The following is a 25,267-nucleotide window of genomic DNA, read 5'->3' on the forward strand; positions in this document are numbered from 1 at the left end:
GATATAGGTGCTTTCAAAAGTAGCTTTTGCAATAGAAAAACGCACACAGAAGAGTCCAACTGTATATAACCTAATTCCAAAAAAGAATTCTGATTTTATTTCTTACACATTTTGCACAAACTGGAAAGAAGCACTGAAAACTATTACATATATGGTGAACAGCTGACATGAAAGAGCCTGGCACATAAATGCAGGGTTTTTCCCATGTATTAGTTTAGGTTGCCACAACAAAATACCATAGACTGGTTGATGTAAACAAAATTTATTTCTCACAGTTTGGGAGGCTGAAAGTCTGAGATCAGGATGCCACAAGGTTGGATACTGGTGAGGCCTAGTTTCTCGGCTTGCAGATAGCCACCTTCTTGCTGTGTCCTCACATGGCAGAGGTCTCTGGTGTCTCTTCTTTAAAAACATTAATCTTATTATGAGGGCCCCACCCTCATGACCTCATCTAACCCTTATTATCTCCCAAAGGCCTCAATTCCAAATACAATCACACTGGGGTTAGGGTTTTAACAAACGAATTTTGGGAGGACACATTCAGTCCATGACATCCCATTCTCCACCAATCACTTGTACACCAGTGTTTTCACATGAAAATACCAATGTTTATTCATATAAATATAAATTCATTTTCAAACAAAACAATAACAAATGATTTCTCCTTGTTCTGAAGTTCCTCATTCTTCAATACATCCTGTTTTTTTTTCCTCATTAGCTTATCCCAGGCTTGTTAGATTTTTCACACCATTAAGATCATATGTCTTCATATCCATAGAGACAGTATGGTAATGACTCTATTGCTTCACACAATTATGAGTGCTATCTTTACTCAATCTTCTTTATTCTCAACCAGAAGTTTCTGCCAGCTGAAAATGGCACCCTGGTTTGTGAAGAAATCCCTTCTGTGTGATACTTCTAGTTCTAAGGGACAAACTCAAACTCTTTCTTCATGTGACCTTAAATCAGGCTCACAGCTCCATCCAGAAAAATGGATTTACAATTCACTTTGTTGTACATAACCAATGAAATAGCTTTAAAATTACATTGGAAATGAAGTACCAGTTATTTTTATCAAATGAAGAATGCTCTTCATTAAAAATGACTGATCCAATCATCTGAGCTTGCTATTTTGAAACAAAGACCTATGATAAAGTCACTGCCTCAGTTGATTTCAAATACTCAGGTCAAAATCACCAATGACTTTTGCTCTTTGGGTTTCAAAGTGGGACACACCATCAAACTGTCCCATTTTTACACAATTTATGTTATAGACAAATGCATTTTCCCATGCCTGTGTCTCTGCTACTTTGCTAGCCTCCCTCTTAGCTTTTACATATTTAAAACAATCTTAAGCCTTTTCCTCAGAATGTGTATTCTGATGTCGAATCAAGGATGAGCTCCGACTATATGCCTTCCCACATTTACTGCACTCATAGGGTTTCTCTGAAGAATGACTTCTCTGATGCCGAATAAGATCTGAGCCACTGCTAAATGCCTTCCCACATTCGTTACATTCATAGGGTTTCTCTCCAGTATGACTTCTTTCATGTAGAATAAGGGATGTACGCTGGCTAAAGGCCTTCCCACACGTTTTGCATGTATATGGTTTCTCTCCAGTGTGAATTCTTTCATGTTGGGCGAGGTGTGCACTCTGACTGAAGGCCTTCCCACACTGATCACATTCATAGGGTCTATCTTCAGTATGAATTCTCTTATGTCGAGTAAGAGATATTCGGTGACTGAAGGCTTTCCCACATTCCTCACACTGATACGGTTTTTCTCCAGTATGGATTCTCTGATGTTCAATAAGAAATGATTGGCGGCCAAAAACTTTACTACATTTATTGCATTTGAAAGGTTTCTCTTCAGAATGAATGTTTTGATGTATTTTAAGGTTGGCAATTCCAGAAAACATCTTCCCGCATTCCTTACATTCAAACAGTTTCTTTTTCTTTGTATGAACTTTCTGATGTTGAATAAGGGATGAATGCCGGTTGCAGACCTTCTCACATTTATTACATCTGTATAGTTTCTCTCTATTATGAATTCTTACATGTAGAGTAAAGGTTGAAAGCCGCATGAAGATCTTCTCACATTTATCACATTTGTAGGGTTTCTTTGAAGCGTGAATTCTTTGATGAAGCATAATGGATGAAATCCTATTAAAGAATTTCCCACATTTTCTGCATTTATAAGGATTCTCTACATGGTGACTTCGCTGCTGTAAACTCTGACTTAAGGCCTTCTCACTTTCATGGGTTTTCTCTCCAGTATGAATTCTTTTATGTATAACAAGGACTGATTTCTTACTGAAGCCTCTCCCACATTCATTGCATTTATGTATTTTCTTTCCATTGTGAATTTTCTTATGAAGTAAAAAAGACGACATTCGAATGAAGGCTTTCTCACATTTTCTGCACTGGTAGACATTTTGGACAAGGTGGATTTTCTGATGTATACTGAGAGATTGGCATTGACTCAAGGCCTTCCCACAGTCAAAGATTTCCTTTTCATCGTGACTTCTCCCATGTAAAATAAGGGTTGTTCTTTGAATGAAGCTTTCCCCACATTTATCACATTCATAGCTTTTCCTTCCATTGTGAATTTTCTGATGAAGAATAAGGGATGAGATCTGTCTGAAAGCTTTTCTACAATTACTGCATTCATAAGGCTTCTCTCTAGTATGAGAGTTCTGATGAAGTTTAAGAGATAAGCTTTGACTAAAGAATTTCCCACAGTCGTTACATTTTAGAGATTTCTTCTTTGAATGCACTTTCTTGGGTTTTATTAGGACTGAATTTTTCTTGCAGCTTCTCTTTCCTGTGGGAACTTTTTGTGGTGTAGAAACTGCTTTCTGATAGATGCTTTGCCCAGATTTGTTGCACTGATATGGAGATAACTTCTTGGTCTCACATTTAGATCCTAAGTCTGAAAGACATCAAGAAATTCAATTTGTTTTCCTGTGCTAGAAAAATAAAGCTATTTGCAATCATTATCATAATAACGATGATAATCAGAATAACTTTTTAGTGTCTCATTATGGTTTTAACACAGTAAGGGCTTTATAGAAACACTTCATAACTGAAATTCAGGGAAGCGCAATTGCAAATGAATAAATAAAGGTTTTATTTAGAGAATAAATGTATACCATATACCACATTAAACTCCATACATTGTTCAGCAGATGAATGTAGTTTTATTATAGGAAATGTCCAGAAAAGGCAGAAGGTAAAATACAGACAGAAGGTAAATTACTGGTTGCCTGTGGCTGAAGGTGGGAATGGGGATTATCTGTAAATGGTCATGAGGGATCTTACTGAGGTGACAAAACTGTTCTAAAACTGGTTTATGGAGATGGTGGCACAACTTGGTAAATTTAGCAAAAACTACTGAATTATACACTTAATATGGATGAATTTTACAGTATGTGGCTCAATAAAGTTGTAAATTTTTAAAATGTATTCTTAAAATCAAATATTAAAAAAAAACCAAACTGGACTTCTGGTTTCTGGCTCCTCATGTAAAAGTTTGGAAGTCACCATTTTGCCCTACAACTCTTCTTAGATCCATTATAGAGGGGAGGGCATGGGGCGAACCACTTCCTCCAAGACTGGAGAGACAAACTGAAGCTTACTGGAGCAGAGGCTCACAAGCATAACCACCATGGGAACCTGTGCTGGGGCAGGAAAACCTAAACTATAATTAATGAATTGTTGGAGGCTCAGTGCCAACAACTCTGAGAGTTAAAAACTCCAGGGGGACCTAGTCAAAGCAGCCCACACAATATGGCAAGATTTACCTTTATGAGTTTGATCAGATTCTCACGTTAAATATAGGAGAAAAATTATCTTGGGCTGCCTCCAGGGGGTGGGGAAAAGGAATCATTTTGAAATATGCCAGATCAGTCTGTTCCTCTTAACCAGGCCTGCCCTCAGGGGACACTAGGTAGGTAACCAGAGCCTATCAGGCTGAGGTATTATCAGAGCTTAATTGACCTGGGGAAGGAAAATATCCAACTCCACCTGGCTGTAGCCAGCTTGTCCCACCTAACGTGGGAGGGAAAAACAGAATCACTTGTGATGTTCACAATCCAGAGAAGTCTCACTAAAAGACTGAAAACCTAATCATAGGACTAAAGACTTCTTCCCTCCCCCACCTCACCATCACATCACTAAAGGCCTATTTAGAGCAGTTCCTTTTAAATGGTATATCATGGCTAGCTATCAAGAAAAAATTAGAAGATATACCAAAAGGCAAAAAACACAACTTGAAGAGACAAAGCAAGCATCAAAACCAGATTCAAATATGGCAGGGATGTTTGACTTATCAGGTCAGAAATTTTAAACAAGTATGTTTAATATGCTAAGGGCTCTAGTGGATAAAGTATACAGCATATTAGAAGAGATGGGCAATGTAAGCAGAAAGATGGAAATCCTAAGGAAGAAACAAAATGAAATGTTAAGAGATCAAAACCACTGTAGCAGAAATGAAGAATGCCTTTGATGGGCTTTTTGGTAGATTTAACACAGCTGAGGAAAGATTCTGCAAGTTAAAGAATTTATCAATAAAATCCTCAAAACCTGGAAAGCAAAGAGAACAAAGACTGAAACAACAGAACAAAATATCCAAAGACTGGAACAATTACAAAAGAAATAACATATCTGTAATAGAAATACCAGAGGAGAAGAAAGAGAAAAAAGAATAATGACTGAAAACTTCCCCAGATTAATGTCAGACACTAAATTACATATCTAAGCTGCTCAAAGAACACGAAACAGGATAAATGTTAGGAAACCTATACCTAGGCATATAATTTTTTTTTTTTAGGCATATCATTTTTAAACTGCAGAGTATCAAAGAAAAAATCCTGAAAGAAGCCAGAGGGGAAAAAAGATCCCACCTATAGAGGAACAAAGATTAGATTTACATTCTACTTCTCAGAAACCATGCAATCAAGAAGAGAGTGGCATGAAATATTTAAATTACTGAGAAAAAAAACCCACCAATCTAATATTCTGTACCTTGTGAAAACTTCCTGCAAAAGTGAAAGAGAAAGACTTTCTCAAATAAACAAGTATTGTGAGAACTTGTTGCCAGTACACGTGCCTTGCAAGAAGTGTTAAAGAGGTCCTTTGGAGAGAAGGAAAATAATGTAGGTCAGAAACTCGGATCTACATAGAGAAAGGAAGAGCACTGAAGAAGGAATAAATGAAGGCAAAAAAAAAAAAACCCTTTTATTATTTTTGATTAGTCTAACAGATAACAGTTTATTCAAAATAATAATAGCAACAATGTATTTGATTACATATGCTTATATATTTATCTTATGTGTGTGTATGCTAATGTATACTTATATATATAAGTGAAGTAAATGATAGCAATGATAGAGGGGATGGGAGGAAGGAGTTAGCATTATTTTATTATAAGGTACTCATGCTATCCACAAAGTGGTAACAGTGTTATTTAAAAGTGGACATGGATTAACTGTAAATGTGTACTGTAAGCTCTAGGGCAACCACTAAAAAGAGTTTAAAAAGTAAAAAAAAAAAAAGTATAAAAAAGAAAGTATGCTACGGATAGAAAATGGAAGCATATGAAATGTTCATATAAAATCACAAAAGGCAGAAAAGAGTGGAAGACGAAAACAGGAACAAAAAATAAAAGTAACAAATAGAAAACAGTAACAAAATGGTAGATATAAATTCAACTACATCAATAATCACTTTAAATGTCAATGGTCTAAATGTATCAATTAAAAGAGATTTTTCAGGGTGCATAAAAAACATGACCCACCTGTATGCTGTCTATAAGAAACCCACTTTAGATATGAAGACACATATGGATTAAGAGTAAATGAATGGAGAAAAGTAGACCATGCTGACACTTATCAAAAGACAACAGAAGTAGCTATATTAATTCTAGATAGAGCAGGCTTAAAAACATGGAAAGTTATCATGGATAAAGAGGGATATTACATAATGATAAAGGGGTCAATTCTTCAGGAAGACATAACAATTCTTAACATGTATGTACCTAACAACAGAGCATCAAACTACATGAGACAAAAACTGATAGAACCACAAGGAGAAATAGATGAATCCACTATCACAGTTGGAGACTTCAACACCCTCCTCTCATAAATGGACATATCCAGCAGGCAGAAAATCAGTAAGGACATAATGGAACTCAACCACACCATCATTCAACTGGATATAATTGACACCTATAGAGTATTTCATCCAACAGCAGAATTAACATTATTCTCAAGCTCACATGGACCATGCACCAAGACAGACCATATTCTGGGCCATAAAACACACCTTAACAAGTTTAAAAGAATAGAAATCATAGTGTCTGCTTTCAAACCACAATGGAATTAAACTGGATATCACTAACAAAAAGATGACTCGAAAATCCCCAAATACGTGGAGATTATACAGCACACTTCTAAATAACACATGGGTCAAAGAAGAAATCTCAAGAGAAATTTTAAAATACTTTGAACCAAATGAAAATGGAAACACAACTTATCAAAATGTGTGGGATGCACTGAAAGTAGTGCTTAGAGGGAAATTTATAGCACTGGATGCATATAATAGAAAAGAACAAAAACCTAAAGTCAAAAATTTAAGTTTCCCCCTTAGGAAACTAGAAAAAGAGCAAATTAAATCCAAAGTAAGCAGAAAAAAAAATTAGAGCAAATCATTGAAAATGAAAACAGGAAATCAATAGAGAAATACAATGAAATAAAAAGATGGTTCTTTGAAAATCAGTAAAATTGGTAAGTCTCTAGATAGACTAAGAGAGAGAAGACACAAATTAATATCAGAAATCAAAGAGGGGACATCACTACATATTTCATGGAAATTAAAAATATAATAAAGGAAAACTGAACAATTCTATGCCCACAAATCTGATAATCTAGATGAAACTGATCAATTCCTTAAAAGACATAATTTGCCAAAACTCACACAAGAAAAAGATGATGTGAATAGGCATATATCTATTTAAAAAACTGAATCAGTAATTAATAAACTTCAAAAACAAAGTACCAGGCCCATTATGTGTTCACTAGTGAATCCTACCAAACATTTAAGGAAGAAATCATTCCAATTCTCCATAATCTCTTTCAGAAGACAGAAGCAGAGAGAATACTTACTCATTGTATAAGGCCATCATTACCTTAATGCCAAAACCAGAGACATCAAAACAAAGTAAAACTACAGACCAATATCCCTGGATAAATACTGATGCAAAAATCCTAAACAAAATACTAGCAAACCAGATTCAACAACATATTAAAAGGATCATACACATGAGCCAGTGGGATTTATACCTGGAATGCCAGGATAGTTTAATATGGGAAAATAAATGTAGTCTATCACATTAACAAATTAAAGGATAAAAACCACACGATCATCTCAACTGATGCAGAAAAAGCTTTTGACAAAACTTAACATGATAAAAACACTCAAAAAAATAGGAATAGAAGGAACTACCTCACTGTTTGAACCAATCAATGAATTCAGTAAAGTGGCAGGATACAAAATCAACACCCGAAAATCAGTTGTATTTCTATACACTAACCATGACCACTCCGTAAAGGAAACTGAGAAAACAATCCTATTTATTATAGCATCAAAAAGGATAAAATATTTAGGAACAAGTTTAACTAAAGAGATGAAAGACTTGTACACTGAAAGCTACAAACATTGCTAAAAGAAATCAAAAGATATAAATAAATGGAAAGACATCCTGTGCTTGTGGATTGGAAGACTTAATATTGTAAAACTGTCCATACCACTCAAAGTTATCTACAGATTCAATGCAATCCCTATCAAAATCTCAATAACGTCTTTTTCAAGAAATAGAAAAAAGTCCTAAAATTCATATGGAATCTCAAGGGACCCTGAACAGACAAAACAATCTTGCAAGAGAGGAATGAAGTAGGAAGGCTCAGACTTCCTGATAATTAAGATGGTGTGGTAGTAGCATAAAGATAGATATGTAGGGCTTCCCTGGTGGCGCAGTGGTTGGGAGTCTGCCTGCCGATGCAGGGGACGCGGGTTCGTGCCCCGGTCCGGGAGGATCCCACATGCCGCGGAGCGGCTGGGCCCGTGAGCCATGGCCGCTGAGCCTGTGCGTCCGGAGCCTGTGCTCCGCAGCGGGAGAGGCCACAACAGTGAGAGGTCCGCGTACAGCAAAAAAAAAAAAAAAAAAAAAAAGATAGATATGTAGACCAAAGGAAGAGAATAGAGAGCCCAGAAACAAACTCTTGCAAATCTGGTCAAATGATTTTCAACAAGGGTGCCAAGACTATACAATGGGGAAAGAACAGTTTCTTCCACGAACGGTGTTGGGAAAACTGGGTATCTACATGCAAAAGAATGAACTTGGACCCCTACCATACACCATATACAAAAATTAACTCAAAATAAATTAAAGGGGCTTCCCTGGTGGCGCAGTGGTTGGGAGTCCGCCTGCCAATGCAGGGTACACAGGTTCGTGCCCCGGTCTGGGAGGATCCCACATGCCGTGGAGCGCTAGGCCCGTGAGCCATGGCCGCTGGGCCTGCGCGTCCGGAGCCTGTGCTCCGCAGCGGGAGAGGCCGCAGCGGTGAGAGGTCCGCGTACAGCAAAAAAAAAAAAAAAAAAAAAATTAAAGACCTAAGTGTAAGACCTAAAACTATTAAACTCCTAGAAGAAAACATAGGGGAAAAGCTTCAGGACATTGGATTTGGCACTGATTTCTTAGATATGGCATCAAAAGCACATGCTACAAAATGAAAAAACAGATGAGACTACTTCAAACTTAACTTTTGCATGTCAAATAAAACGACAGGGAAAAGGCAACCTATGGGTATTGTAAATCATATATCTGATAAGGGATTAACATGCAAAATATATAAAGAACTCCTACAATTTAAAAACAAAGGACAAATAACCCTGTTAAAAAATGGGCAAAGGACTTGAACAGACATTTCTCCAAGACAGACAAATGGCCAATAAACACATAAAAAGATCCTCAACATCACTAATCATCAGGGAAATGCAAATTGAACCCACAATATCACCTCACACCATAAGGATGGCCACTATCAAAAAAACCCCAGAGGACTTCCCTGGTAGTCCAGTGGTAAAGACACCATGCTCCCAATGCAGGGGGGCCCAATTCAATCCCTGGTCAGGGAACTAGATCCCACATGCCTTAACCAAGAGCCTGCATGCCGCACTAAAAGAGTCTGCATGCCGCAACTAAAGAACCCACATGCCGCAACTAAAAAGAACCCACATGCCACAGTAAGACCAGCGTGCTGCAACGAAGATCCCACAAGCGGCAACGAAGATCCCAGGTGCCACAACTAAGACCCGGCGCAGCCAAATAAATAAACATTTTTAAAAAATAATAACAAGTGCTAGTGAGCATGAGCAGAAGTTGGAATCCTTGTGTACTGTTGGTGGAAATGAAAAATCGTGCAGCCACTGTGGAAAATGGTATGGAGGTTACTCAGAAAATTAAAAACATAACTACCATATGATCCACCAATCCCACCTCTGGGTACATACCCAAAGGAATTAAAATCAGGATCTCGAAGAGATATCTGTACTCCCATGTTCATTGCAGCATGATTCACAATAGCTAAGAGGGGAAGCAACCCAAATGACTATTGACAGATGAATGGATAAAGAAAATGTGGTATATACACACAATGGAGTATTATATAGCCTTGAAAAAAAGAAAATCCTGTCACATACTACAACATGGATGAAACCCTGATGACATTATGCTAAGCAGAAAAAAGCCAGTCACAAAAAGTCAAATACTGCATGATTCCATTAATATGAAGTATCCATAGTAGTCAAAATCATACTAAGGGCTCAATGGAGGGGTGGGAAGAACTAGTATTTAGTGGATACAGAGTTTCAGTATTGCAAATTAAAGTTCTAGATAACTCTTGGTCAACAATGTGAATATACTTAACAGTACATTTAAAAATGGTTAAGATGGTAAATTTAATGTTATGTGCTTTTTACCACAAATAATAAACTCATAAATCTATAAAAACAAACAAAAAAACACAAAAAAATTTTAAAAACCCATAACTTGACCAACCAAAGAGGAATCTATGAGAAAAGGGAATGAGTTCTTGAAAAGCAGTCAAAATAAACAGTTATGGAAAAGATTTTTAGTTTTTTTTTTAAGGATTGAAGAAAATGATGCAAGTTTGATCATTTGAAATGCTATCATTAGAGAAATCAGGACACACTTTCTCTGAAGGGAAATATGAAAGCCGAGGCAGGGGACTGGATAGGTGGGGATGAGGCTGTTGAAAGCTGAGCTTCTGGGACCGGAAGCTGGGGTTCAAACTCCAACTCTGCTGCCACTTCCTAGCTGGGTGACCTTGGGCAAGTCACCGAACCTCTCTGGCCCTCAGCTTCCTCATCTATAAAATAGGAATAATAATAGTACCTACCTTATAGGGTTGTTGGGAGGAAGCTGTACTTAAAAGAGTACCTAATAAGGAGCTTGTTAAATGTTGGTTATTCTCCCTCTTGGGGCTCATACTGAAGAGGCTTGCGTTTTCTGCACAAGCCTGGGGCCTCTGAGGTGGAGAAAGTGGCTCTCAACTATTATCTTAAAGATGTTGCCCTCTCATGATGGAGGGCACCTTTACACAGAATGCCAGCTTCTAAGCCTTGGTTCTCTGTCACTCACCCAAGCCCCGGCGTCTTTTCACTGGCTCCACCATCCAGGGTGCTTTCCCTTTTTCCAATAAGGTGATCACATTTGGCCTCCGAAAGGAAAGTCCTGCACACAGGAAAACACTGGAACTGAGCATGATGTGGGCACCACAGCTGTCAGAGCCAAGCTTTGTGTCAACAAAAATGGGGTTTATTAGTGCAAGAGGAGCATGGAGGATGTAAAGGATAGGTGGAGAATAAGAAGGATGAAAGTTCAGTCATAGCCAGCAGAGTTATTCATTTCTAACTCTACAAAGCCAACTATTTTCATGAAAAGTTGGACCAGAAACTCCTGAGGCTGGTTATTCAGCTATTGCCTTTCTGCTCCCAAGCCCACCGTTCTCTGATCTGCTGTAATCCACACTTCTATGCCAGGTGCTCCGTGTCAGCATCTACCAATAGGGGTACTGCTGGTTTCAATCTATGCTTTTCTTTTTTTCCCTGCACTTCCAGAACTAGCCTCATCTTGCCCCCTCAGGAGGATAAACCAGGCAGTGCACCCCTCTCCTTCAGAAGTCTGAGTCCCTTCCTCAGAGTCCTAAAAACTCTCAACTCTTCCCTCTGTCCTCCCAGCCCTAGGATGGTGGCTGTGTCCTGCAGTTACCATCTGTGTCTAATATTCACCTTTCAATAGTACCTGTTAAGTCAATACTTTAAATTTTTTCTCTTAAAAACAAGCCAGGTGTCCTCAAAAGATTACATATATAGTTACCATATGACCAGCATATACCACTCCTAGGTATATACCCAAGAGAAATGAAAATATGCATCCACACGAAAATTTGTATGTGAACATTCACAGCAGCATATTCGTAACAGCCACACAGTGGAAACAAGCCAAATGCCCACCAACTGGTGAATGGATAAACAAAATGTGGAATATTATTTCGCCATAAAAAGGAATGAGGTATTGATACACACTACCATGTAGATGAACATCAAAAATATTACCTTAAGTGAACGACACCAGACACAAAGGACAACATATTTGATTTCATGTTTATGGAATGCCAAGAACAGGCAAATTCATAGAGACAGAAAGTGGATTAGTGTTTGCCTAATCTGGCGGGATTAGTGGGCAGGGGGAAATAAAAAGTGATTGATGATGGGTATAGGCTTTCTTTTGGGGATAATGAAAATGTTCTAAAATTGGCTAGGGTAATGGATGCACAATTCTGTAAATACATTAAAAAGATCACTGAATTGCATACTGCAAATGGGTGAATTGTATAATATGTAAATTATACCTAAATAAAGCCATTAAAACAACAACAAAAAAACTGGAGTGGCTTCTGTTTTCTTGACTAGACTGATTGATTCATGTCCCACGATGAGCCAGCTGTGGATTATGGGGGCAGGAGAGCCTTACCGAGAGAAACCAAGTTCTGGTAGTTTTCCAACATGACATCTTCATACAGATCCTTCTGAATGGGGCTCAGCCATTCCCACTCCTCCTGGGAGAAGTAGATGGCCAAATCCCCAAATGTGACTGGTGCCTGAAATGGAAAATCACACATCCTTTCACTGTGGGCTTGTGCTTCCACATGGCTGAGAAAACGTTGGACTTCCAAACACGGGAGATACATGGTGCCAGGATTCTATTAAGGAAACATTTGCGGTTCTGAGATCAAAAGGAGCAGGTGTACTAAAACACAATGCAACATGATAAAGATTTTGTTGCATAAAAAGCATATCAACTTGGATTTATGGGGCATTGACAAAGACAAGGCATTTTTCTAAGTACTCTGCATGTACTGGCTCATGTTAGTCAGTGACTGAGGCCCAGAGACATGAGGTGACTTACTGAAGATCTAATAGCTTGTAAATGAAGGAGCTGGGGTTCAATTTGGGCAGTCTGGCTGCTGATTCATGTCCCTAACCACATGTGTCTGCGTTATACGTGGCAAAAGTTTATTTGCAGATGTAATCAAGGTTACTAATCAGTTGACCTTAAAATAGGGAGAGTAGCCTGGATTATCCAGGTGGACCCAATGTCATCACAGGAGCCCCGAAGAGCAAAGAATTTTCTCTAGCTGGTGGAACAGGAGAGCAGAAAGGGAAGTCTAGGAGATGTGAAGGATGAATGGGATGTGACCTGTTGCTGCTGGTTTGAAGATGGGATGAAGGGAGCCACATGAAATGCAGGAGGGGGATCTAATTTTGCCAATAACCAATGAGTTCAGAAGAGGACCCTGAGCTTCAGATGAGACCACAGCTGCTGACACCTTGATTTCACCCTTGTGAGACCCAAAGCAGAGGATCCAGCTAAGCCAAGCTGTATCTGAACTCCAGCCCACAAACTGTGTGATAATAAATGTGTGCTGTTTTGAATGGCCAAGTTTGTGGCAATAGGGAATGAATACACATAACTTAGAGGGCAAAAGTGTCTATTATGAGAAACTACACTGAAGAGGCTTATTGTAGAAAATCACTTCATCATCTAGTCTTGAAACATGCTCATTTCAGGAGGCTGACTCACTGGCCTGGCTCCAACTAACTCAACCTGAATACAGGGTTATGAGGAGTCTCTTAGAGAGATGTCCTCCTTGTAAAAATGGGGTGTACATGTAAAAACAAAGCAACATCAAGAGATTAACTCTGGAGTACAGCATCCAATCCTCCTCTGCCTCAGCAGGTCCCACCTGGGTACTCATGTCCACCTCGAGAAATCATGGTGGCTCTGGTTTTCTCTCTGGGGAGAGTATTCCTCCCAGCACAGGCAGAGACCCTGGAGATGCTGAATGAATAGGTGAATGGTCACGTGCACACTGAGAAAAAAGGAGAGGGGGGACGCTGAGTGGCCCTTCTCATGCTCCCACACCCGGTGGTGGTGATGGAAGGAAGCCAGGGACTATGTCTTGGTTGGGTCTCTGTGGGATAGGATGTTCCCATGGAAGGAAAGCAAATGGTTTCTTACACGATGGAACTTTCCCAAAGGACGAGGAACCACTACTTACCTTGGACTTGGATTTCCCACGTGCAGCAGGCATCCTTTCCTCCCCCTTGAGGGTTTCAATTTGGAGAGGGGCAGAGTGCTGAGAAGGTGGGGCTGGGAGAGAAGAGAAGTCATGAGTCGACTGGGCCTTCTGGGTGGTCCCAGGGTCTCTAGGATAAGAATCCCCTGGCCCCACACCCTGGTCACACACACGAGCACAGACATGCACATTGTGGGAGGTCACAACATCTTCTGAAGCATTCCTGCCCCTTCTCAGGATCAGGGAGGGACCACAGCCAACACTATCTGTTCTTAAGATCACAGGAGGCTCCAGATCAGGAGGCAAATGAGACAGGCAGACACCTGTTCTTCCATCTGACAAGGAATTGTGGAGTGCTCATCAGGTGCCAGGCACTGTCCCCAGTGCTGGGGAGAGAGCAGAGTTAGAGCAGAGAGGTACTGGCTCCCAAGTACCTTACATTCCAGCAGGGAAGACAGTCCAGATAGAACACAGTGTTAAAAAAAAAAAAAAAATAGAACAGTGTTAGCTGAGATCACTGCTATGCAGGAAAAAAAGGACCCGAGCAGGGGATGGAGTGATGGGGTGGCAGGGAAAGGCCTCTCAGAGGAGGCAACATTGAGCCGAAGTGTGACTGCAGTGTGAGCCACCTGGGCACTGGGAGAAGGGCATTCTGGGTAGACGTACAACAGGTGCAAGGGCCCTGCGGCAGGCACATGCTTGCATGTGAAGGGAAGTGCGAAGGCGGGTGAGCTGACGCAGAGTGAGCAAGACGGGGAGTGGTGGACTAGGAGGTGTGTGAGGGCAGGAGGGGCCAGATCATGAAGGGGTGAGGAGCAGTTTGGAATTCATCCCAAGCGCAATAAGGCATCATGGGGGGTTGGTGGCTGAGCAGAGGAATGATGTGGCTGACCTAACATTTAACAACATTTTTCTCGGTGGCTATGTGGCAAATAAACTGGGTGTGTGTGGTGGGGGAGGGGCGAGGGGGAAGCAACAGCTGGAGAAGGGACTCATTAGATAGGTATGCAGAAATCTAGAAGGGTAATCTCAATGGTGTGCATTAGTGGGAGAGGAAGAGGTGAGACGTCAAGCATCACCTCCACAGGAGGCCCTCTATCACCCTGAGTCACTCTATACCTGTGCTGCCCAACACATGCCAGCAGCCACGTGAGACGTGGAGTTCTGGAAATAAGAAAATGTTTAATTTTATTTCAATTTGTTTATTATTAAAACCATAATAAATGATAAATACTAAAATCACTGAATTAAAATTTATTATTAATCTAAAATTAAGAATTGATCCTTAATTCAGTTACTGTAAACTTTTAAGTATGTTTGGAACAACTTGGGTGTGTGAATCTACTTTTCCAATGGTAAATTTTATGAAATTCAAATACAGATCAATTAAGTGTCTGGATTGAGGTGCACTATACACGTAGAAGACACACCTGACTTTAAAGACTCAGTTAAAAAAGAAAAAAAGAATGTAAAAAAATCTCACTGGTAATTGTTTATATTGATTACGAATTAAAACGGTAATATTTCAGATATACTGTATTGAGTTAAACAAAATGTATTATTAAAATTAACTTTAATAATTAATTTGTTTACTTTTTTCAATATGGCTTCTGGAAAATTTAAAATTCTGCCTTGCATTATGTTTCTACAGGACAGCACTGCTTCATAGGATACAGTCTATGCCATTCTACTGCTCCATTTTCTGTGCAGTACCCCCGGCTTCCTGAAAAGGGCTTGTTTATGCAGGTACCATCTCCCCCATGTGACTTGGGCTCTATGAGAGCAGACACCTTAACTGTTTTGTTCACTCTCTCCTCCCATGTGTGAGACCACGCCCTGTGCAAAGCGGTGCTCAATAAAAATTATTGACTGACTTAGTAACCAGTCCAAAATGCTTCCTGGCATGCTGAAAGTGGGGTGGAGTGCAACCATTTTATGTTGAAACCACAGCACAGAGAACAGTTCTAACAGCAGTCATTCCAAGCCCTCTTGTCTTTGGAAAAGGGCAGGGTCTAAAAAAGGCCAAAATGGGGACTTCGCAGATATGACGAAATGAAGGATGCTGAGGTGGGGAGATGATCCTGGATCATCCAGGTGGGCTCAATGTGGTCATAAGGCCCTTACGAGAGGGAGGCAGGAGGTCAGAGACAGAGAAGATGATGGAAGCAGAGTCAGAGAGAAAAAGGTCTGGATACACTGTGCCACCAGTTTTGAAGATGCAGGAAGGGAATGCAGGTGGCATCTAGAAGCTGTAAAGGGCAAGGTCACACATTCTCCCCAGAGCCTCCAGAATGAACATGGCCCTGCCTAAACCATTTCAGACATCTGACCTTCAGAACCGTAGGAGAATGAAGGTGTGTTGGAAGCCACTAAGTTGGTGGTAATTTGTCACCAAAGCAATGGGAAACAAATACAGTGACCCTTCCATTTGTTCCTTCCCATTCATGTGCCCTATAAGTAGGCTTTTCTTCTCTTTTGTCAATGACCTGGTGCTAAAAAAAAATGCATGATTCAGAGGAATCTCAGGGTTGCGCTAAGGCCAGATGAAAGGGGCTGGTTGGAGATCACTGAGGTTAGCCTATGAGGTCACTCCAACAGGGCAGAAAGGAGCCATGGGACACCAGCCCTGCCTAACTCAGACTCACAGGTCCAGAAGGAGCTTGGAGCCCTGCCCTGTCTTCACCTGGGTTACAGGGAGCGGCTGGGTGGCCTGGCGTGTGTTAAACACCTCACTCTGAAGTTGGACCACCTGGGCTTGATGACTATTTTTATTAGCTGTGTTACCTTGGGCAAATTACTTAGCCTCTCTGTGCCAGTTTCCTCCCCTGTTAAACAGGGACAACATAGAACTACTACTTCTGGAGTTGTGAGGATTAGGTAAGAGCCTACATGTAGTATCTGGCCTTATTTTCCCTCCCATGAGCTATGAATTCAGGTCTTACAATTCTCCCCTTCCTCACACTGGCCTCCTTGCCAATCCCTGAACGAGCTGCCACAGTCCTGCCTCAGGACCCCGCCTGCAATGCTCTTTCCCCTGTCTCAGTTCCTCACTCGCTTCAATCTTTGTTCTAACCTCACCTTATCTGTGAGGCTCACCCTAACCATTGTATTTATTACTGCAACCTACCCCTGACCCGCCTATCCATCACCCCCCACCTCTCCCTTTCCCAGTTCTGACTTCTCTTTTCTCCACAGTTCTCCTCGCTAACACACTATGTGATTTGCTTCTGGTGCTTACAGTCTGTCCCAACCACTTGAGCATAAGCCCCATGTGCCCTGGACCAGGAGCTGGCACGTGGAAGGGGCTGGCTAACTATTCGCTACGTGAGTGACTAAATGGCCCAGTAGTAAATACTTTCTTTACCATCACTTCTTCAAAGAGCCCTCCCTGGCCCACTTAGCTGGGGTAGGGGCCTCTTGAACATGCAGTAGGTGCCACTTCATTACGTGGGAAACTAATTCTATTGTTACTACATCTGCCTTTGCCTTCTCCTCCTGTTCTCCACTGCACGCTGTGAGTTGACCAACATTCCTGTGTGTATCTGTGTGACCTTGGGCAAGACACTGAACCTTACTGGGTCTTTACCTTGATCCTTTATGTCTGCAAAAGGAAGGTGAAGGGCTGCTGCTGTGAGGAGCAGACAAGACAATTATCATGGTAGCTGTATTTATCATTATTGTTGTTATTAGTGTGGCATGTGGCCAGTGCTGTGGGCTGTGAGTCTTCTGTTCTGAACAGTCTACTGTCCTTCTGTTCACATGCTCTGGGGAAGCCCTCAGGTGTGTGCATGTTAAATGTGCTCAACCCCTGGTGACAACAATGTCCTCCAGTTAATAATAAGTATGAGATAATAAGGACCTACTGTACAGCACAGGGAACTCTACTCAATACTCTGTAATGACCTATATGGGAAAAGAATCTGAAAAAGAGTGGATATATGTATATGTATAACTGATTCACTTTGCTGTACACCTGAAACTATCACAACATTGTAAATCAACTATACCCCAATAAAAATTTAAAAATCAATAAAAGTAGTAAGTATGAGACTGAGAGCTGTACTGGATATTTATATGCATTATATGATTTCACCTTTAGAGCAAACTGACCACATGGGTTCCAGTTTCCATTCTGAGGATGAAAGAGGGAAGAAGACCTGCCCAACATCTCAGAGCTTTAAGTGATGAAGCCTGGATTTAAGCCCCATCCACATGCAGCACAGTCTGTCCTCTTGGAGCAGGATAAGGGTCTACACGGCAAATACTCGCACTGTCTTCTCTGGCAGGGTTCGGGAGGTGTCAATGTGGCACCGCAGTTACGAGATATGTACCTCTGTTATATCAGAGTGCCACAGCACTTGGGGAGCTTTGGAGCAGAGCACACTAAGGTTGATGAGTTGTGGCTCAGTGACAAACCGAGTGGCCTGGCCTTCAATTCTGACTGTGCTGAGCAAGGCTTCCCTTGTGTAGAAAATGGTGACAAAGAATCCTGGATGCCTGAATTCTCTCTGTATTCAACCTTGGGACAGTGATGTGCTGGGTAATTTGCAGTGTCTGCCAATTTCCACGGTGTACATACTCCCACCAGGGCCCACTGTAATATATCAAACTGATGTCACTGAATATGGAACTGGGGAGAGGTGTGCAAAATGGGTTCATGTGAGGCAGGGCAAGCCAGCTCCAGCACTTCACTGACACGTGGCGTCTGAGAACTTCTGACTAATGTCCCTGCACAGTAGAGGAGGGTTAATGGCTAGCTCTGTGGCCTGAGAATACCCCAATGCAGCTGCCCCATAACATAAAACCCTTGAAATCTTCTGTTTTGTTCTGAAACATCCATATAACTTTCTGCATCCTACATCATGATAAATCTGAGTCTGTGTGTTAATATAAAATCATGTTTTAAATCATTTACCAGATTCTTCTCTTCTGATTCCTCAAGTAAAATGGATTGCTCCAGGAAGTGGCAACGCATCCATCCTGTGGTTTCTCATGGCTGTTTGCCCTTGACACACACCCCAAGTTGAAGGAGCACGATTCTTGTCCGCAAAATAATTTTCTCCAAGGGACTCAGCACTGCTGGGGAGGAAAGAACAGCAGTTTGATATTAGATAATTCTGGATTCAAAGCTCGCTTCTGCCAATTATTGGCTGTGGGAGAACCACACAAAGCCTGTTTGCTCACCTGTGCAATGGGGTAAACAAAACCTGCTTCACCCTTAGCTGTTAAAAGTTTACATGAGATATCTTCAGCAACAGCCACACGGTTATTTCTTGCCTTTCTTTTCCTTTTTAATTCAGTATACACCACGCATCATCAAGGAAGCCTGACACTAAGAGGGCCGAAGTAAGAATTCTCACACAGTGCTGGTTGGAGAGAAATTAACAGTATCTTTTTTTTTTTTTTTTTTTTTTTTTGCGGTACGCGGGCCTCTCACTGTTGTGGCCTCTCCCGTTGCGGAGCATAGGCTCCGGATGCGCAGGCTCAGCGGCCATGGCTCACGGGCCCAGCTGCTCCGCGGCATGTGGGATCTTCCCGGACCAGAGCACGAACCCGCGTCCCCTGCATCGGCAGGCGGACTCTCAACCATGGCGCCACCAGGGAAGCCCAACAATATCTTTAAGGCTGAAGGTGCACATACCCTTTAACCCAGTAACCTCATTTCTGGTATTTGTCTTCAGACGTTCTCGTATGTGTGTAAAATGACAGGGTTTGTAGGAAGAGGCAGTACAGTCCTACAGTGAAGGGCATCCATCTGGAGCCAGGCTGTCTGGGTTCAGCTTCCAACTCTGCCACCCACTACCTGTGTGACCTCAGACATGCTCCCTGTCCTCTTTGGGCCTGAGCTTCCTCAACAGTCAAATGAGGCAAATAACAATGATGACTCCACAGGGTTGTGGTGAAAATTAAATGAATGAAAACATGTAACACACTTAGAGCAGTGCCAGTGCTAAACAAATGTTAGTTTCTTTATTATCATTATGTTACTGAGGCCAATCTCACAGTGCTCACCCTACGACAGGCCAGTAAATCGAGAGACGAGTTGTTGGGGCAAGGAACAGTGACTTTATTCGGAAAGCCAGCAGACGGAGATGATGATGACTCACGTCCCAAAGAATCATCTTTCCTGAGTTAGAATTCAAGATTTTTTTATACTAAAAGGGAGGGAAAAAAGTCAAACATTTCTGAGGGGATGTGTTAATTTCTTCCTTCCTGCAGTCATTCACAGGTGGGTTTGGTCAGGATGTTTCCTATGGGCTAAACAAAGGTATTTTAGCTTAATGCTCATTACCTGGGAGGCAGGGTTTCCCAGAGAAACCCATTATGTGTAGTTCAAGCTTATAAGCAACCTCCCTTTAGTGATTAACTTGTAATAGAACACAAAGGTTCTGGGACTTCCCTGGCAGTCCAGTGGTTAGGACTCTGCACTTCCACTGCAAGGGGCACAGGTTCGACCCCTGGTCGGGGGAACTAAGATGCCACATGCCTCACAGTGCAGCCAAAAAAAACAAAAAAAAAGAATACAAAGGTTCTTCCCTATTACAATTACTACTCCTATCAAGAGATTGGAAACAACTGCCCATCAATAAGAAAATCAGTGAATGTTACACGCACATATGGGACACCGTGTAGTTCTTAAAAGGAACAAGGCAGCACTACCTCAGAGGTTCTTTACTGGGGGCAATTTTGCCCCCAGGGGACACTTGCAATGCCTGGGACATCTGTGGTTGTCCCAACTTGGGGGTGGGAGGTGTTCCTGGGATCTAATGGGTCGAGGCCAGGGATACTTCTAAACATCCTATAATGCACAGGACAGCACCCAGAGCAAAGGACAATCTGGTCCAAAGTGTCAACTGTGCTGAGGTTGAGAAATCTGCTCTATATGTACTGTGTGAAATGATCTCCAAGATATGGTGTAATGAGGAGAATAAAGATATAGAGAAAATGCTTAGAAAAAACAAAATACAGGATACGAATACATGAGTTTGAAAAGGTACAGACAAGTTCTGGAAGGGAAATAAAGAAGTTGGTAGCAGCGATTGTCCCTGAAGAAGGGAACTGGGTCACTAGGCTTGGAAACTCAAAACTCACTTTTCCCCATCTATCTACGCTTTGGCGTTCTGTATCATATATATAATTACCTTTTCAAAACACCATCACCACCACAAATAAAGAGGCTGGATCCCACACCACGTCAGGGCAGCGCTGTAAACCTGGCCTCTCTTCCAGAGTCCCATACCTTAGGGTGGGAAGGGGCTTTGCAATTTAGCACAAGGCTAAATTCCTGCTCCTAAGGTAGGGATGGCTAGAACCTGGATGAGAACAAGCTTAAAGAGTTACTGGAGGGACTTTCCTGGTGGCACAATGGTTAGGAATCCGCCTGCCAGTGCAGGGGACACGGGTTTGTGCCCTGGTCCGGGAGGATCCCACATGCCGTGGAGCAACTGGGCCCGTGTGCCACAACTGCTGAGCCTGCGCTCTAGAGCCCGCTGCTACAGCTGCTGAGGTCCTCACACCTGGAGCCCGGTACTCCACAACAGGAGAGGCCACAGCGATGAGGGGCCCGTGCACCACAAGGAAGAGTGGCCCCCGAACGCCGCAGCTAGAGAAAGCCCGCGTGCAGCAACGAAGACCCAATGCAGCCAAAAAATAATAATAATAAATAAATTAAAATAAAGAGTTACTGGACAGTGGCCATGCCTCCCCTTGGGGCACAGCACCCCTGTGATCCTGGGGGCCTGTGCTGGGTGTTGAATTGGGGTGGGACCTGACATAACTGAAAGCCAGCCATTAATGCACCCACACATTGCTTCCGTTCAGCCAGAGTTTGTTTTTGCTATACCACCTATCTAGTATTTTAAGATCACCTCTATCCTGAACTTGCCAGCCCCAGAGGCCGGGGATATAGAAAGGCACTTTCTCCAAAGACCCAAGCCCAGCTATAGCAGAAAACATAAGCTTTGCATCTGAATGCCAGACCTGCCCTTGCTCTGCTGGCACAGGTACAGATTTGATTTCCTCACTTGTAGGATGGGGCTAGGAATGTCCCTATTGCAGGGAAGTGCAGCTGTAGGGACTGCCTTTGACAAGATACTGAAAGCACTCAGAATTAATTTCTTTCATTCTGAGAAGCCCCAGAGAAGCCCACAAACTCTCACAGCTGTAGCTCTCAACCCTGTTTGTACACAGGAATCTCTTGGGAGCTTTTTAATAAATACTGATGGCTGGGCCCCTTGCCAGAACCATTAAGTCAGAATCTCTGGGGATGGAGTCCAGGCATGTCTTATTTTTATCTTTTAAGATTTCTAAATTCTATGCAAGGCCATAGTTTAGAACTACTGCTCCAGTCTCCAAGCCTCAGTCGCGGGCTGGAGATCTGACCTCTCCCTGTTAAGAGTCCAGACCTCAGCACTGGGGAGGAGAAAAGCCAAATCCTTAGATTCCCTGATCAAAGGATTCCAAGGAGTCACTGATGGTGGCCATTCTTGGCTTTGGAGTTGACTGAGATGCCCATGGGAAGCCTGGGTGTCGACACTGAAAACAGCACCCACAGTCACCCTGTAATCCCTTCACCCTGCTTTCCTTTTCAAAATAATTACTGCCACCTGTTATAAATTTAATTTCATCTCTCTACTAAATGCAAGCTCCAATGAGTAGAAACCTGGTCCATCTTGACTAGCAAGGTGCTTGGCCCATGGCAGGCATCTGACTGCTCAATGAATGAGTGCCTCTCAGAGCCTACCCATGTTGCAGGCTTTGGACACCCTTTCTTCTCATCTCAGAAACATTATCCCTTTATCACCTCTCTCATCCAGCCCCCTTGCTCTCCTCCCCACCCTCACGCCCTGAAAATGTTCATGGTGTGCCCTCATCATGGTCCTGTACACCAGTGGTTCTCAACTGGGGTGATTTTGTTCTCCAGGGGATACCAGGCTGTGTCTGGAGACACTTCTGCTTGTTAAAATTGGGGCAGCAGGGGTATGCTACTGGCATCTGGGGAGTAGAAAACAGGAGTAATTCTAAACATCCGAAAATATATAGGACAGCTCTCCCCCATCTCTCAATTATCTGCCCCAAAGCATCCAAAGTGCCAAGGCTGGGGCTTCCCTGGTGGCGCAGTGGTTAAGAATCTGCCTGCCAATGCAGGGGACACGGGTTCGAGCCCTGATCCGGGAAGGTCCCACACGCCGCGGAGCAACTAAGCCTGTGCGCCACAACTACTGAGCCTGCGCTCTAGAGCCCGCGCGCCACAACTACTGAAGCCCATGAGCCACAACTACTGAAAGCCCGCGCGCTTAGAGCCCGTGCTCCGCAACGAGAAGCCACTGCAATGAAAAGCCCGCTTACCACAACAAACAGAAGCCCCAGCTCGCCGCAACTAGAGAAAGTTCACGCACAGCAACGAAGACCCAACGCAGCCAAAAATAAATAAATAAATAAATAAATAAATAATTTATTTTAAAAAAAACAAAGTGCCAAGCCTGAGAAACCCTGCTCTAGACACGGAGATGTCTCTAGATCGCTGTGTTATCAGGAGATACTCCTCCTCAGTCCCTGCCACTGGGTCTTGACCAGTGGGCTTCTCAGAATGAAAGAAATTAACTCTGAGTGCTTGCGTCTTGACACCACAGGCTCCCTAGGGATATCTCCATAAAGGAAGACCCTCTGTTCGTGCCCTCCTAGGACCCCGACTAGAAAATTCTGAACCTAAGCTCAATTTAGCCTTTAGGATTACTTTATCTCTTAACCTGCAACTTTTTCTCTGAGGCTCCACTTCTTGCTTTTCTTCCTGTGGGTTTGATTCTCTGGGTGTGGAATCCTTGGGGTTATTAGGTTAATAATAAAGCAATTAGCATTTATTCGTTGCTTACTTGTGTCAGGGACTGTTCTACTTAACGCTCACCACAGGCCTAAGATTGGTACTATTATTATCCCCATTTTGCAGGTGAAACTGAGGGTCAGAAATTTAAGTGACCTCTCCCAAAGTCACACAACTACTGAGTGATGGAACCAGAAGTCCCAGAGTCCCCCAAGCTACACTGGTTAGGAAGCAGACACACAACCATACGCAGCCTCAGGTCCCAGAGACCAGGACAAACACTGCCCTCCCTTCAAATGCACTAATGCAATAACAGACAACAAGGAGCAGCTGGGCTACTGGGGCACCGCTTCTCAGCTAGAAGAGGTCAGATCCCCAGCTCTGAGAAGCATTGCTCAATCTCAAGTTCAGAGATGCAAATTTCGCCAGCGTTCACCACCGCGCTTCTACCTCTGCACGGGGACAACGAAAAACGACCACCAGCACTCCAACAAACACCCAGCACCTACACAGGGCCTGGTGAGTGCCAAGCTCGGCACGGAGTATTTCACTACGTTACGCCACTTATATAATTTTCCCAAAACTGACGCAGGTGTTGTTATCCTGTTTTACCGAGAAAGAAAGCCTCCCACAACAGCACACATACTTCCTTGCCAGGAGCCTGCACGCCCGTAAAGCCGCTCAGAGTCCTCCCCACAAGGATCCTCCTTCCACGCTTACAGGGAGAGATACACCTCGACAGCGCAGTCGCACACTGCCACACACTCACAACCGCAAAGCCACTGAAGCGCAGTCATACAGCCACCCGGTCAAATCACGCAGCCACTTCAGACGGCGATAAACGGCCACCTACATCAGTCGGTCTCACACACACACACACACACACACGAACGCGCTTCAACAACACAAATTCTCACAGCCACACTTACATACCCACTCCCGGCCCCCCTCCCACAGGCGCAGTCACCTCTTCCTCACATAAACACCACAGACCTTGCGGTGAAATACGAACATGGTCCTGAGGCACGCCCCCGTCACCACACGGCTGGCTCCATCACAGACACACGCAGAAACGCCACAACCCGCTCTCCTCTCACAACACAGCGACGCCACCACACGCTTCACACACAGTCCCTCACCTCACACTCCGTCACCACACAACCAGACAAAACCCCACAGGCGGTCACGGGCGGAAAATTCCAGGCAGCCGTGGGCACACACCCACAGCCACACTCAACCTGTCCTCCAGGGTCGCGTCCCGGCGACGCCCACCCCGGCAGCTGCGCAGGCAAGGCGCGCTCCCCGCGCTCCCCGCGCCTGCGTACTCTCCTCCGCGGCTCTCGGTCGGCACTGGCTGGACCCGCCCCCTCACGCGCGAGACACGTCGGCGAGCCGCGGCCCCGCCCCTAGGCGTCCACGAGAGCGCGAGGCCCCGCCCCTAAATAAAGCCACGCGGTGCGCAGGCGCTTACTCACCTCTCCCGGGACCTTTCCACAGGCACAGACCTGAGGCCCCAACCCACTTACAGGCAGGCATACGCAGGCGCGCTCGCGCACTCAGAGCCGCTCTTGGGGTCATCGCCGCTCGCGTGCCCGCCCGAGGCCCCGCCCCTACACCAGCCCTCGGAACACGCTGCGCCGCGCGCACGCGCAAGGGCCGCCTAGCGCTTCCCAGGGCCCCACTTGTTGCTGTCCTTATAAAATCACGTACATGTTTTCGGGTGCTGA

At 43.3% G+C, this 25,267-nt stretch overlaps 1 long non-coding RNA gene across 4 annotated transcripts; it reads right to left on the reverse strand.

Annotated features, from left to right (window-relative positions):
• Positions 1-180: 180 nt before the first annotated feature.
• LOC309836191 lies at positions 181-24,851 on the reverse strand. Of its 4 annotated transcripts, none has more exons than XR_014298121.1 (8): positions 24,680-24,851; positions 18,905-19,052; positions 18,636-18,799; positions 14,840-14,884; positions 13,703-13,794; positions 12,115-12,241; positions 10,720-10,812; positions 181-2,931 (listed from the first exon to the last, which is right to left on the reverse strand). It is a non-coding gene; the product is annotated as an uncharacterized lncRNA (long non-coding RNA). The 4 variants fall into 4 exon arrangements; XR_014298122.1 differs by having other exon boundaries at positions 18,905-19,086; XR_014298123.1 differs by lacking the exons at positions 18,905-19,052; positions 24,680-24,851 and adding an exon at positions 20,863-21,977.
• Positions 24,852-25,267: the final 416 nt, after the last annotated feature.

Source organism: Grampus griseus, assembly GCF_964374135.1.
Source record: "Grampus griseus genome assembly, chromosome: 19".
In the NCBI taxonomy this organism is placed as follows: Eukaryota; Metazoa; Chordata; class Mammalia; order Artiodactyla; family Delphinidae; genus Grampus; species Grampus griseus.